We start from the raw sequence: 15,816 nt of genomic DNA, 5'->3' as shown, positions 1-15,816 counted from the left end.
CTCCAACAAATGGAATGAGCTTCTGAAAATACTGTAATCCTGTCCTTCATTACAAATGTTGTCATATGCATTTCAATGCCTAAGGCTTATACGCAAACCAGTTATGTAACTATTCCCTGCATGACAACAACAAAAAGGCTTTCAATGTTGGTAATTCTTTAACAGTATGCTTATTAAAGCTTACTTTCATCTTACAGTCTCAGACAGGTTTACCTGATGGTCATTAAAGCATTGCTACATAAACACAGAGCAACAGGCACTGCAACAACATGCATTTTCTGGATAAGAAGAAACATAAATCAACAGTATAAAAATATGACCGAAAACCAGAGCATTCTGCAAAATCAAGGACAGATGAAAATCCCCTGTAGTACTTGTGTCTACCTTGGATGGGTGGATACTCTGCATACTTACACTGCATAACTTCTCCTTGCCTTGCTTGGATGCATCCAGAGTCACTATGTGGGGGAGTAGGGTGCAACAAGTATGTCACAATTTGAAATGTCTCTGGCTGATGGTGATGGCCCTGACACATTTGTCATACCTCTCAACCTCAGATCAAGAAATCTGGACAAAACCATAAATAGAAGTGGGACAAAGGCCCTCAAATAAGGACAATGTTTAAATATTGCTCTTATAAAATTAGAAAGATAATAGAATCGTTGGTCTTGCATTAGTATGAATTTTCTCAAGGGTATGAAATCTGAAACTCAAATGTCTCTTTCATTATTTTCTAACTTCAGTCTTTAATGATTTGCCACTAATTTGTCAGAAAACCACAATTTTATGAAAATCAGACCAAAAATATGATGCAGAAATATAAAATAGCCACACAGAAATTACTTTTTAAATACATTACTGGAATGCCAGTCAAAACCAAGTATAAAAAACCAAGCAGCACTCAACTCAAATTACTTCTCCTTGCATTGCAGTTCTAATTATAATATATATTCAGCTTTATAAAAGTATCAAATAACATGCTGAAAGTAGCAATCTCTGTGATACTCTGACTTGTAAAATTGTTTCTTAGCCAAAACAACCTGCTGCCTGACAACAACTATCTACTTGTTTCAAGGGGAAACATGATCAAAGTAAAAAAATGAACAGCAAACAAGAAACAAGCTCAAGATAAATTGCTTAAAGAATTACTGCACAGGTTATGGACCACACATGATAGACTGGCATTCTGTTTAGTTTACAGCTAAAGCCTGCAAAGATGACTGCAAGTCTCCAACAAATGTAATGAGCTTCTGAAAATACTGTAATCCTGTCTTTATTACAAATGCTGTCATATGCATTTCGATACATAAGGCTTATACGCTATCTAGTTATGTAAATATTCTCTGCATGGCAATAACAAAAAAGGCTTTTAATGTTGGTAATTCTTTAACAGTATGCTTATTAAAGCTTACTTGCATCGTACAGTCTCAGACAAGTTTACCTGATGGTCATTAAAGCATTGCTACTTAACAACAGAGCAACAAGCACTGCAACAACATGCATTTTCTGAATAAGAAGAAGCATAAATCAACAGTATAAAAATATGACAGAAAACCAGAACATTCTGCAAAATCAAGGACAGATGAAAAGTCACTGTAGTACTTGTGTCTACCTTGGATGGGAGGATACTCTGCACAGTTACACTGCATAACTTCTCCTTGCTTTGCTTGGTCACATCCAGAGTCACTACATGGGGTGCAATAAGTATATCACAATTTGAAATGTTTCTGGCTGATCGTCACGGCCCTGACACATTTGTCATACCTCTCAACCTCAGATCAAGAAATCTGGACAAAGCCATAAATAGAAGTTGGACAAAGGCCCAAAAATAAGAACAATTTTAAATATTGCTCTTATAAACTTAGAAAGATAATAGAATAGTAGGTCTTGCATTAGTATGAATTTTCTGAAGGGTATGAAATTTGAAACTCAAATGTTTGTCATTATTTTCTAACTTCAAGCTTTAATGATTTGCCACTAATTTGCAAGAAAACCACAATTTTGTGAAAAATGAACCAAAAATGTAATGCAAAAATATAAAATAGCCACACAATACAGCTGGGAACCTGTCAAAGAAGGGATAATTTTCTAATATTAGTACTGTTAACTTGAGCAGCTGACAAAATAAAAGAATCGACATGCATTTCTGAAATTAAAAGTAATTACTCTGATCATTACAATTATTTATTAATTGTAAACCCTCCACATTTTCTTCCAAATTTGCCATTTTGCAGAGGGATTATTATTGGGAGAGCAACATTCTGAGCAAAAATCGGGGAAGGTTGAGAGGTTTGGATATACCTAATTCTATAAAGTGATTTATTTGCTCGTACCTCTCACCCTCTTAATGCAGGAAATCTGGACAAGGCCAAATATATTGGGGGAACATACAAACAGTACTAAAAATTGCTCTTGTATAAACTTAGACAGTTGAAAAAATAACAGGTCTTGCTTTAGCATGCATTTTTCTGAAGGGTATGAAGTCTGAAACTCAATGTCTTTTATTATTTAGTGACTGCATTCCTAAATGATTTGCCAGAAAACCTCAAATGTTATGAAGAGCAAACCAAAACTAAGAAGCAAGACTATTCATTCTGGAAAAATCTGGACAGTTGAGAGGTACAGTTCAGCCAGGGCTGAGTTTGCCACTCTTCCCCCCCTCACAAGATCATGGTCGAATGGGGCTTCCCCCACCCACAGCTATTCCAGTGTCCCATTACTTTATTTCACCCCATTTACCATAAACACTGTAATGTGCATACTGATTTACTTCTACAATGATTTGGATTTTATTTAAAAGTTTTATTTTACATTTTACAGCACAAACACTAATAGACATCTGCTAAACAAAGCAATACAGTTTCACAATGAAAATAGACTTAGCATTAAAACTTCTCTGCCATTGAAACTCATGTTAATTGAAACAGCATTGAAACCTAACATTCAAAGAAAATACATCTGGCCAGTGACATTTAAAGATTAACTTTGGGCTGTTTTCAAATGATAGGCCCCTTGCACAGGAAACATACATGTGTTCTTTGATACACCTTCCTGATTGTATTAAATTATATTCCTTGCATAATACAGTACAGTTGTTAGAGGGCATTTTAAATGTATTATGTTGAACATTTCTCCAGTAAACAATGAAACAAAATGCATGCACGAATAATGACAAAACTGCCCAATACAGAACATTTCCATCATAAACATCTACTCAAACATTTTCAATCCACCAGTATCAGTACATATGCACAATCTCTGTAGAAGTAAAAGTCATCTAAATAATTCCACATTAAAGAAATCTGTTACTAATGAAGAGGTTGCTACTAGCACACAACTTTCTATTTCATTATTTCATCTACAAATAAAGTGCCTGTTACTCTTGAGGAATAAATTGCTTATACTACATTAAAAAATGATAAGCTAGTAAAATTGCAATAGGGAAAAGATGGCAAACTGATAACAGGTTCATTGTTACTAGGTATCTCCACCAAAGAGGACATTCTCAGGACTGCAGCATCCACTCCCTTTAAAAGTACAACACAGTACAGTAATACAGCTATATACTGTGGGAGTAGAAACCACAGTCTTCTGCATCAAAAGCAAGTACACTACCTGTTGTGCTATTAACAAGGATAGCCGACACTGCATAAGCAGCACTAAACTTCTCTTCAAGCTCTCAGCTTCTTGTAAAATGCACTTGACACTTAACTGTATCTCTCAACTTTGAAGCACAAGAAATATGGAAAAAGTCAGCATTTATTGGGGGGAGGAAACAAAAGCCCAAAAACTAGGGACACATTTTAAACATTGCTTGCATAATCTTGGAAAGTTGCTAGAATAAAATGCTGTGTTACCACCATGCATTTTACTGCCAAGTATTGAACCCAGGACCCTATGTACTACCGTCAGAGTAACATATCACTATGCCAAATCAGCTGCTTCTTGAAAAACTGGTAGACTGAAACTTAAATGTCTATCATTTAGTGAATTCAGTTCTCACCATAGATCTCAACTTCTTAGCACAAAACACATAGACAAAGCCAATAATGGGGGAATACAGCCCCAAACATATTCAGTGAATTCATCTCTCACCATAGCTCTCAACTTGTTAGCACAAAAAACCTGGACACAGCCAATAATGGGGGAATACAGCCCCAAAAATAGGGACAAATTTCAAATATTGATCTTATAAACGGAAAATTGCTCGAATAAAAGGCTTTGTGTTACCATGTACTTTCTGAAGAATATGAAGTCTGAAATTCAAATGCCTGTCATTATTTAGTGAATTCAAAATCCAGAAAAACACAGATTTTATGAGGAACAGAGGAAAAATATGAGGCAAAAATTTCACAAGTGGTGGTGGGTAGGGAATTCAAGCTCTTGCTACCTACTCCCAAGGTACAGAGTTTGAGTCAAGCCACCAGGTATGTTTCCTTTACACACACACTTCTATACCTTTCTGTTAGTATAAACAAGTACCTGCAGAGTTTCACTCCAGAAGTTGCAACCAAGCTCCAGTTTCAAAATGAAAGCCCTACAAGAGAGAGATCCAAAGTCCTGTCCTTCCCATGAGAGCAGGCTCCAGCCTGCAGACATCGCAGTATGATCCCCTTCCAGTCTATGCAGTTTCAAATCCATAGACTTTAGGGATCTGTGCTGTTGCAGGCTGTCTTCCTAATCTGGACTGTCTCACCAGCAGTCTGGATTCTGTGCGTATGCTCCAAACTGGTTCAGTAGCAGTCTGGACTCAGAAAATGCTGTGAGTGCACATGCGTGAGTTCCAGGACTCAGAAAATACTACGAGTGGGCATGCGCGAGTTCCTGGACTCATGTTTGTTGTTTTATTTATTTTTTCCTTTTGTTTTTCCTTTTTCTTTCTCTTGTACAGCTGGGGGGGGGGGTCTGCAGTCCTGCAGCCCAGTAGCACAAGCTACCCCTGCTCCGTATATATTAATAGTGCATTTGTTTGGGGGGTTATCAGTTTTAATTTGATTTTTTGTGGAGTTTCAGAGACATTTATAGTATTGATGAGTAGCTATGTTTTTAACTTGCTTCCACTTTTTCAAGATTATGTCTTCCTCTTTTGTGAGCAGTTTAGTATTTTTGAAAACCAGGGCACTGTATTTGATTTCATTCTTTTGGTTCTTATTGGGGCGAGGTCATCTAGTATGTTTATGAAAATTGAGATATTCAAAGCTACAGCTTCATCAAGTGGAAGAGTCTGAAGAGATAACTTGGCCTTACTAAAGGAAGAGAGGTCATTGAGAAAGGTTGCACCAGTGCTGTTTGTGATTAGGTTTATGATGCCTTAATGCAAAGATGGGTAGCTGATCACTTAAGTTATCAGGTAAGGCAACTGTTGTGAAGATTTTTTGGGGCATTAGGGAGAATCCAATCTAAAGAAGAGGCTCTACCAGAGTTTTTGTTGTATCTTTGGGGAGTTGAAATAAGCTGAGTGAAACTATCTAGGTTAATGACATTAGAAGGACTATTACTGTCAATAGGTTGCAAATCAATATTTATGTCTCCTAATGTGATTGTCTATAGTAAGATGCCCAAGATGAAGTTCTTCAGCAGTAACTACGTTATTTCCTGGGGAAGGTAAGGTTGTCTAATGCAAAGACTATTGCGAAAATTACTTTGCATGGATACTATAATTATTTCAACATTTTAAGGGTGGAGTGGGTTTATATGACACCTAGTGAGTTTTTAAAGTTTTAAAGGTATCTCATGGATACCTTACCACTTTTTATGGGTTTTCTCAAGTCTTATGGTGTTATATCCCCATGGTGAGAGAATGCAAATTCTATATTTCTGAAAGTTAACAGTTCAGCATTATCACACTTGATTGGTATACTGTTAGTGGGTCTACTTTACAAGAATTAAATTTCACAATACCGAAGACCAGATGGCTGAGATGAGAACTCCAAAACTTCACTTACATAAATGACCACGTAGCCAACAAGTTTCCCATGGTAAGTAACCATTGGGCTAACAAGGGAGAAATTTACCCTTTTCCCCACTGTAGTGCAATCATGGAGTTGGTATATTTAGTTGGGGAGCATCGCAGCCCCCCACCTGGGTGGATTGGAGATGGTGTGGTGTATTTTCTGTTAGTTCTTGCCCCAGTGGTTACTTACCATGTGATACTAATTGACTTTGTGTTCATTTATGCAAATTAAGTTTTGGAGTTCTCTTCTCAGTCATCTGGTCTTCAGTATTGTGGAATTTCATTCTTCTGAAGTAGACCCACTTCAGAAGAATCAGTCACACTTTAATAGGCTGCTGACTAGTATAAGCAGTTTTATAGGCATAGTATCACTATCATTAACTAGACAGCATTTATATATATGTCCTTTTCTATAACATATACAAAAAAATAGTTCAAATAGTGACTTTATTCCTTATACGCAAAGAAGCATGCTTAGATAAAAGTTTATTACAAGCTCTTGTATTTCCAAGTCTAACTTAGACTTTGCAACTTCATCTGGTAATAAATGCTTAACTGCAATAATTAGCCTTTCAGAAGCCTTTTGCTCCTTCTGAGTCATCCACTTTTTTAAGTTCCTCAGGAGTTCCTTCTTAAATTTACCGACAGTAAAACTGGCATTAGTAACATGATGTTCTAAGCACAGTTTCTAAATATGCTTTAAACCAGCCATTTGGGATTATATCAGTCTGTTCAGATAAAATATCCAGTTATTAAACTCACAAATCTGCACTTCAGATGAAGCACCAGTCCTTTCTAAAATTACTTGTTTCAGATTCTTGTAGTTATGTGCATCAGAGTCTTCCAGAATCAAGTAAGTTTTTAGTGCCTCTCCAGTTAGGTGAAATAATATAATGATTTCCCATTCTCTCTCTCTGAGGCTGGTTATGTCTAGCTGTATACCTTTCAAAATCAACCAGGTAAGCCTCACCATCATCCTGTGATTCATCATTTGTTAAGGCTGAAGTGAACCTATGGACTCCCTTGTGGTGATCAACAGGTTTACCAGGGTGGCAGTCTGTTGCTGAAGGTTTAGTGGGTGTTGATCCATTGCAGCACAATTTGTATAGTTTAAGTATCGGTGAGTCCTCCCTTCATCAAGGCATTGGTCAGTTCTATCTTGCAAGTGGACTTTATATTGTTCTGTTATGGACTTCTCACTGGAAGTATTCTGATAATGTTCTGAATGGCTGCAGTAGATGTCACTAACACCTTAATGGAATTTACCATAGCTTTAGAAAACTTTTCCATTTTTCTACCAGGCCTCAGAATCTACAGTCAGTATGTTCAAGAATTATTCTCTCTACATTCCTGGGTGGGAAGTTAGCATAATGGTTAAGGTGTTTACCTTGTAAACATAAGCTGCGCGGTTTGATTCTCAGATGTGGCAATGGGCTAGACTTAAAATGGCCTAGCGCAATTAGCTTAACATTAATCTACAAACCTATCTACAACCATAGTAATTAGAAAATTTCTTGCATTTCTTAGCTAGAAATGTGATAGTCTCCAGACTGATTCAGGTAAGGAATATTATTCAAATAAAGCAGCAGTTTGTGAAAAATCACAGTAAGTGAAAAGCTTATACATTTTGCCCACTAAAAATACTAATGTAGCAAATATTTTACTTGCAACCATTAAAATCAGTCACTTGAGACAGCTTTCCAGTCTGACAAGAAAGTTCAATGAAAAATAAATAAAAAATGCATAATAGAAATTTCAATGTGTGTAGTATTCAGTCAGTTACAGTCTCAAAGTATTATGTTTGGTAAATATTCATGACTGCTGCTTTTGCATGTTCAGTATTTCATTCCATTAAGATATAGTACTCCTTTCACATAGGGATGTGGGAAATATCTGGCTAAAACAAATGCACAGTACTTACAGAGACCTCACAAGACAGAGCTTGGAACCTTTTTATACTTCCTCATAGGCTGTAATAACATGTAGTCCCTCCTCCTTGCAATTTCTCAAGGAATGGATAAACTGAATTGCTTTCCTCTTGCACTACCTCACAGGCAATTAAACAACCTTGTGTTCTCTCTTAAATTATATGAGCTCATTTCCCCTAACATAAACACCCTACAGACTGTTTTCTTCCTAGTATATGTTCCTCCTTCAATAGTACTCAGGGACCCTGTTCAGACCCAAAGGTTATGAGTCTGCTCAGTAGCAGGTACTGGGCCTTAAATGTTCCTGCTTCAGCTGTTATTACCTGCCTGTCTGTTTGTGAGCTACCACATTTAAAGAACCAGCAACTACTGTGCTATAGACTGCAAAAATTATTGTCAATACAATGATTGCAAAATAAGCAAAGCTACAAACATCATGCCATAGTAAAATAAACATACAGATATCATCCTTCAATAATCCTAAAAAAAGAGAATCCATTGCATAAAAATAAAAGCAGAAATATGTTAAAAAGCAAAAAGTAAGGAAATGGTTTTGCAAAGGGCCAAATCCCCACAATGTATTTTAATATACTAACTATACAGGCACACAAGCATGATAAAAAAGGAGAAAATGTTTGAAAGGATAAAACTAATGCAGGTGATGGCAGAGCTCCTTGCCATCCACAGAAGAATCCATTTTCTATTACCCATTTCATACCTGTTAGAGACACAGAACAGCCAGAATATACATCTTATACCCCATATACCCCCAGCAACCTAAGTATGATACTTCTTCTTTTGGCTGCTTCCATTAGGGGTCGCCACAGCGGATAATCTGTTTCCATTTCTTCGTGTCCTCTGCATCTTGCTCTGTCACACCAACCACCTGCATGTCCTCTCTCACCACATCCATAAACCTTATCTTAGGCCTTCCTCTTTTCTGGTTACCTGGCAGCTTCATCCTTAGCATCTTTTTCCCAATATACTCTGCATCCCTCCTCAGCACATGTCCAAACCAACATAAACTTGCCTCTCTGGCTTTGTCTCTAAATCTTCCAACCTGGGCTGACCCTCTAATATACTTATTCCTAATCCTCTCCACCCTCATCACACCCAGTGCAAATCTTAACATCTTTAACTCTGCAAACGTCCAGCTCTGACTCCTGCCTTTTTGTCAATAACAATAACATAGCTGGTCTCACTACCCTTTTGTAGACCTTCCCTTTCACTCTTACTAGTACTAGTCTGTCACAAATCACTCCTGACACTCTTCTCCACCCACTCTATCCTGCCTGTACTCCCTTTGACACCTCTCTTCCACACTCACCATTATGCTGAACTGTTGATCCCAAGTATTTAAACTCATCCACCTTCACCACCTCTACTCCCTGCATCCTCACCATTCCTCTATCCTCCCTCTCATTCGCACACATATATTCTGTCTTAGTCCTGCTGACCTTCATTCCTCTTCTCTCTAGAGCATATCTCCACCTCTCCAGAGTCTTCTCCACCTGTTCCCTACTGTCACTACAGATCACAATGTCATCTGCAAACATCATAGTCCACGGGGACTCCTGACTGATCTAATCTGTCAACCTGTCTATCACCATTGCAAATAAGAAAGGGCTGAGAGCTAATCCTTGATGTAATCCCACCTCCACCTTAAACGCATCTGTCACTCCCACCGCTGACCTCACTACTGTCACACTACCCTCGTACATATCCTGCACCACTCTTACATACTTCTCTTACACTCCCGACTTCCTCATACAATACCACAACTCCTCTCTAGGCACCCTGTCATATGCTTTCTCTAAGTCCACAAAGACACAATGCAACTCCTTCTGACCTTCTCTGTACTTCTCCATCAACAGTTTCAGAGCAAACATCGCATCTGTAGTGCTCTTTCCTGGCATGAAACCATACTGCTGATCACTAATCATCACCTCCCTTCTTAACCTAGCTTCCACTACTCTTTCCCATAACTTCATGCTGTGACTGATCAATTTAATCCCTCTGTAGTTACTACAGTTCTGCACATGACCCTTATTCTTATGATACTAATGCAGTATAATGCACTTCACATCTTCTATGCTTCTTCCTGACCAGAGTGCTCAATACATTTCATTACTGGCATGCACTTGTTTCATTTGTCATATAAAATATAGGCTGGATTCAATAAACCTTGCACGTCTAGCTAAAACCATGTGCGCACATGATAGTATGCCAATTTGTAATCAGTAAGCAGCTCTACATGGTTTTTAGAGCTGCAGAAAACTCGCTAAACATTGTGGCATGCTAATTACAGCATAAACAGCTGAATTATATGCTGGATCAACCAATCCAAGATGGTGGAGCTATTCAACAAGCTATAATGCGATTGTGTATACTTAGTGTAGGTTTTAGCCTCAAATCCAAATCATATTGGAATACAGCCACAGAAACTACATTACGTGAAAAGAACATTAGGGGCTGCTACTGCTCATCTGCATGTGTATGTGGGACATGCTCAACTCTATGCTACTGCTGATAGACCCCAGCCAAGAAGGAGAAGGGTATTTAGATCCCATTTAACATGGTCTACATGAGGTAGAAATAGCAGAGTGATATAAGGTGGATAGAGACACACTCTAGAAACTTTGCAACCTCAGTCATCTTCAACTGACAGCAATAGCAAACCAAGGAAAACCAATACCCGTGGAGACTAAGGAATGTGTAGCACTCAGAATTTTAGCTACAGGAACATTCTAGAGACCAACAGCGGACATGCAGGGGGTGTCAGAGGAATCAACATCCAGGAGTTTACATCAGTTCCTGAATGCTATGTTACAGCATGCCAGTGACAATATTTTCCCTATACCCCTGCAGACAGAGCCACAACTATGCAGAATTTCAAACCCATAACACACTTCCCTGGACTCTTGAGTGCCATAGACTGCACACACATTGAGATCAAAGCATCACCCGAGAAACAGGGAAGGGTCTACATAAGGGTTTCCACTTCATTTACCAGGTCATGTTTAACAATAAGGGACTCATCCTGAATGAATGTGCTGGCAGCCCTGGCAGTTACCATGACTCTTATATCTGGCACAACTCACAGTGCTTTCAGAGGTTTTCCAGGGGGGATATCCCACAAGGCCATTTACTGGGTGATGCAGGATATATAGGTTCATAGGTTAGTACTAAGCTAACTGCCCTTGTGAGCCATTTTAAGCCTAGCCAATTATCCCTTGTGAGACTCAAACCCTGCACCTTGTGCTTGCAAGACAAACACCTTAACCATTAGGCCACCCTCCCAACCCAATATACACATGATCCATGGCTGATGACGCTCATCAGAAATTCACACACACTCACAGAGGAACGCTATAATGAGGGTCATGCTGTCTATCAAAGAGCATGTGTTTAGTCTGCTGAAGTCATGGATTCAGTGCATAGATACATCGGGGGGGGCTGCAGTATGATCCCTGGACTTGTGCTGAAATTATCACTGTCTGTGCTGTCCTACATAATATTATCCTGAGAAAGTAGCTGCAACAGGAGCACCAAGGAGAAGGGGCACACATTCCACCACCACTGGCAAAATCACTACAGTCACATGAAGGTAAAGACTCAGAGGGGGAACCACCAGCTGCTATGGGTGAAACTAGAAGGAGGAATGCACAATACCCCCTCTTCCAAGCCAAGAAGCAATGGATAGCACACATGTTTAATACCTAAGGGGTATAACTTTCATCCTATGCACATACATGTAGTAAAAGTGATGGCAGGCAACACACACAAACTTTACTTATCCATGTAATGGCTGTGTACTGCTAGCATTAAACAAACTCAGACCTGAATTATAATAGTTGTAACTGCATTGCTATCAAGGTAAGCACTGAACCTGAAACAGAAAAATGAATGGGTAGAAACACAAATGAATGGCAGATAGGCGCATACTGTTACTTGAAAATGTACCTAAGTAGAATGGGTGTGAGCTTTCCAGCCATGACATCAGTATGTGACAGGAACGATTTACATCTATAGATTTCTGCTGCCTATCACCTAATAGACCTTATACGTTGAAAATATGAGCAATACAAAAAACAAAGTCTCTAGTTATCCATACCTTCTGACAACCGGAGCAATAAGCCTCACTGATGTATCAACAATTTCAATGCAGTAATCATAATAGTGAAAAGGCTGTAAGAAATCAGTACAAATTTCAAAAGAGCATCACCAACACACATATACTAAGCACCCAGCTAGTTGTGCACCCTGTGCATCAGAAAAACTGCATATAAATCCATGAATCCAAAAGATAGAAACAAGGTGATGGCACAGTTATCATCATTTGCACAGGGTGTTGTCTGGGGTGCAGGAGGCCGAGGCTGACACAAAGGTAGTGACAGTGTGTGAGTAAGAAGGAGAGACAGGCAGAAATGTAGCTATCTGTCAAATGGCCACTAAGACAGAATGACCTACAAGTCTCATGAATGCCTTATACACCTGTTATTGTTTCTGTCTGTATGAGCACTTGATGTGAAACACATTTGTAAGTGCAAGAACACAGCCAAGCTCTTTGATGGCTCTATGTCCTGGCATGATGAATATGTGTGAGCTGTGCATGGTAGAGGTATCACTTCATCATCATTTCCCTCAACCACAAGAACTGGCTCTGGCTCTACCAGGACTTGCGCTGGCACATCTATGCCCATGGTCAGATGTACTAGTCCTATCCAAATGTGAGAGATGATTGCTGGACTAGTTCTCCTCAAAACTACCTCCAGGTACATAACCTCGTGGCCTACCATGTCTAGTTGTGGACACCTCAACCACTGATGGAGCAGCAGAAGCAGTGCCACTGCAGGAGAGGGATTGTGCACAGCTGCATTGGCTAACAACAGATGATGATGCTGACCTACAGCTATGTGGATACTGTTCCTGTCCCAGCAGATGTTCCATGACAGACACTGTCCATTCCATTGTATCATTCATCTGACCCACTGAATTGGCCACATGGATGGCAGATGCAGTCATCCATGTCATCCTGTGTCACATCTAGAACCCTAAGCATCTGCTTGTAGGCCTAGTGGAATGTGCCTGCACCTCCATAATGCCCCCAACCATACACTGAGTGGCACATAATGACACATCAGGATCAGGTGGAGGGTGGACAACAGGAGTCCTCTGAGCACCCCTACCAACCCTGTTGTGTGACATTTCTCATGGGATTTGGCTATGGCCACAGTCAATCAGCAGTGAAACTGCAGTAACCATGCTACCTTGATCAAGTGTGTCACCCTCAACCTCTCCAATGTCTGGAGGCTCAGTAGAATGAGTTTGCATAGGCATACTGACTTTGTCTGATGAACATCCAGGGGATGTAGGAGTACCTCAGTGTCAGATTCAACCTCTGCACCCACAAACTATGTCTCTGTTTGGCCACCATCATCATCGCAGCCTACCAATACTCCAACATCAGGTAGTAGGAGTCCTACACTTCTACTGTCAGGATCACCTGTGATAATGCACAAAAAACACAAGAATGAAATTGCTACTACACTAAATATTAAACCAATTTATATGATAAGAAAGTAACATTGGTCACACAATCACAGATGGTATAGCAGTACAGAAACTCATTACACCCTCCTTACCCATGCAGATAATTTATATATGTAAAGAATGGTCATTAATAATCAAATAAACATTTGCTTACCATGTGCAGATGTCTGCACAGTTTGTAAGGATGATTGTCCTGGAAGAAATGAATCAGAGAAAGAACAGCAATTAACCATCATGATGGGAATAATACTGGGGGGGACAGGGAATACACAATCACTTATATGGCCAACCATGCACATGTGTACTGAACAACTGTGTTATATAACACTCTTAATTCATCAATATGTACATAATTGAAGCATTTTCACTGGAAGCATTATCTAGATTATATATTTAAATATACAAGCAAATATAAAACTTGTCATTATGTAAGCTTACCTGGATGCTGCTGCTGGAGCACACTTGTCCTCCCAGACACATCAGCACCAACATCAAGCACACAGTGTACAGTTTCCATTGAGCAGTCTGGATCTCTCACAGTGGACAGGAACTCTTCATTTGGTGTCAGTAATGGCTCAGTAGCTGGACCCTCCCTGTAGGCAACTGTTCTTGGTCTACTGAAGCTACTTTCCTCTGGGCTGATGAAATCATATGAGTGGCCTGATGACGTGTCTGGTCGTAATTCATGCTGCAACCTCCTACTGCATTGACAACACTGACTGACTGGTTCCAAATCTCCATTCTGCCAGCCATACCCTCATGCCTTATCTCAAGCAGAAAGTCTCCATGGCACCTTAAAGCCTGGATTATATCTTCATTTTCAGAGTCACTGAAAAAGGGAGATTATGTGGATTTTTATGCACGGGTGCCATAATCCTATGTGACATAAAACAGAGAAGAATAAAATGCATAAATATCACAAAACTGACGTCTTGTTTACATACACATTTGACAGAATTAAGCACTGGAGACGCACTTTTTACTTAGTAAAACTGAAGGTTACATGGTTGTCCCACCTCCCCGTCACAAAAAAACCGAGGTTTGTACAAACCAAGGAATACCACTAAAGCAATGTATTATGTTTCCTACTGAAATATCAGGATGCCTATACATTTTCAACAGAAAAGCATTTGAAATGCACTTTTTTTCTTGCAACACAGAATGGTAGGTACTCCACCCCACCCCACCCCCAAAAACAACAAAAAATGAAGGTTCATACAAAATAAGAAATACTACAAAATTAATGGTATATATGCTTTACACCCAGTTATCAGGATGTGTACACATTTACAACAGAAAAGTCAATCTATGAATGCCAGTCACTTGTCACTGTGGTCACCACTCCCACACGTGTCAGGGACACATACATTACATTTCTCACCAATAACATAGGATAATGTAAAATGAAATTTCAAAAATAATAGTTGTGTTGAAAGTATAACCTGTCTATCTGAGAAATGTAAATGCCTGTCAAAAATGCCTATTTTTACAGTAAAGTACATGAAATGCATACAGATAAAAATTCCATTTCTGCTGGATATATAAATACATCTGTAACATTTTACAACATTTAGAATGTACTTGAGTAATACAAGCATACTTTAGCCAAATTATAAGCCTTCTCTACCAATAATCTCCTTCAAAGGAATACCAAATGTCTGTTGTGTCCAAATACAAAAGTCTCCTCCTCACCTTCAAGTTCCCTAGATACACTCTTACCTTTTTACAGTATAGATTCATCCATCTGAGCACTGTGAAGATGCAGATGAGGTGTGAACTCATTAAAGTTGCTGAATACCAAATTTGTGACATCATCTGGCAGAGCCAAATATAGTGAAGGCTCTTCACCAGTGTTAGTTGTTAATGGCTTGTGAATGATTAGTGTGAGAGAAAGAAGGAAAACACTACAGTAATTCAAACACCCTTCCATGTAATCGATGTGTTACTGAGGGTACAATTCAAAACTGTGAAATTAACTTCAGCAAGCTTTTAAATGAAATAAAACAGCACACATTTAGTATTTTTGTTAAGTAATAGCCAAACTCTCCTGCCTTTGTTGAAAAATGTTTTTCACTGGCATGTAATTTGATCATACATTTAAAAGACAATGATACAAGATGCATTATAAAAATGATGACAATCTAAACCAAAGACTGATTTGCATTTGTGCAGACATATTCATAAATGATAGTGTGATCATTCAGTGCATTAAACATGTAAGCCACAAATGTGCAACCAACTGAGAATGTGTTTTATAATATCATTAGTCTGATAGCTCAGATCCAGAGCTGTGTAATTATTTAAGATGTTTAATTTTTGTTTGGTCTTTAACATTTGTTCAATGTGTGGCTTAGTCCAAACATGGTCAGGAGCATAAATATG

This window comes from Protopterus annectens, chromosome 9.part0 (genome assembly GCF_019279795.1).
Source record: "Protopterus annectens isolate FY-2018-M chromosome 9.part0, PAN1.0, whole genome shotgun sequence".
Classification (NCBI taxonomy): domain Eukaryota; kingdom Metazoa; phylum Chordata; order Ceratodontiformes; family Protopteridae; genus Protopterus; species Protopterus annectens.
The sequence above is the reverse complement of the archived record's forward strand: the minus strand, read 5'-3'. Positions refer to the sequence as shown.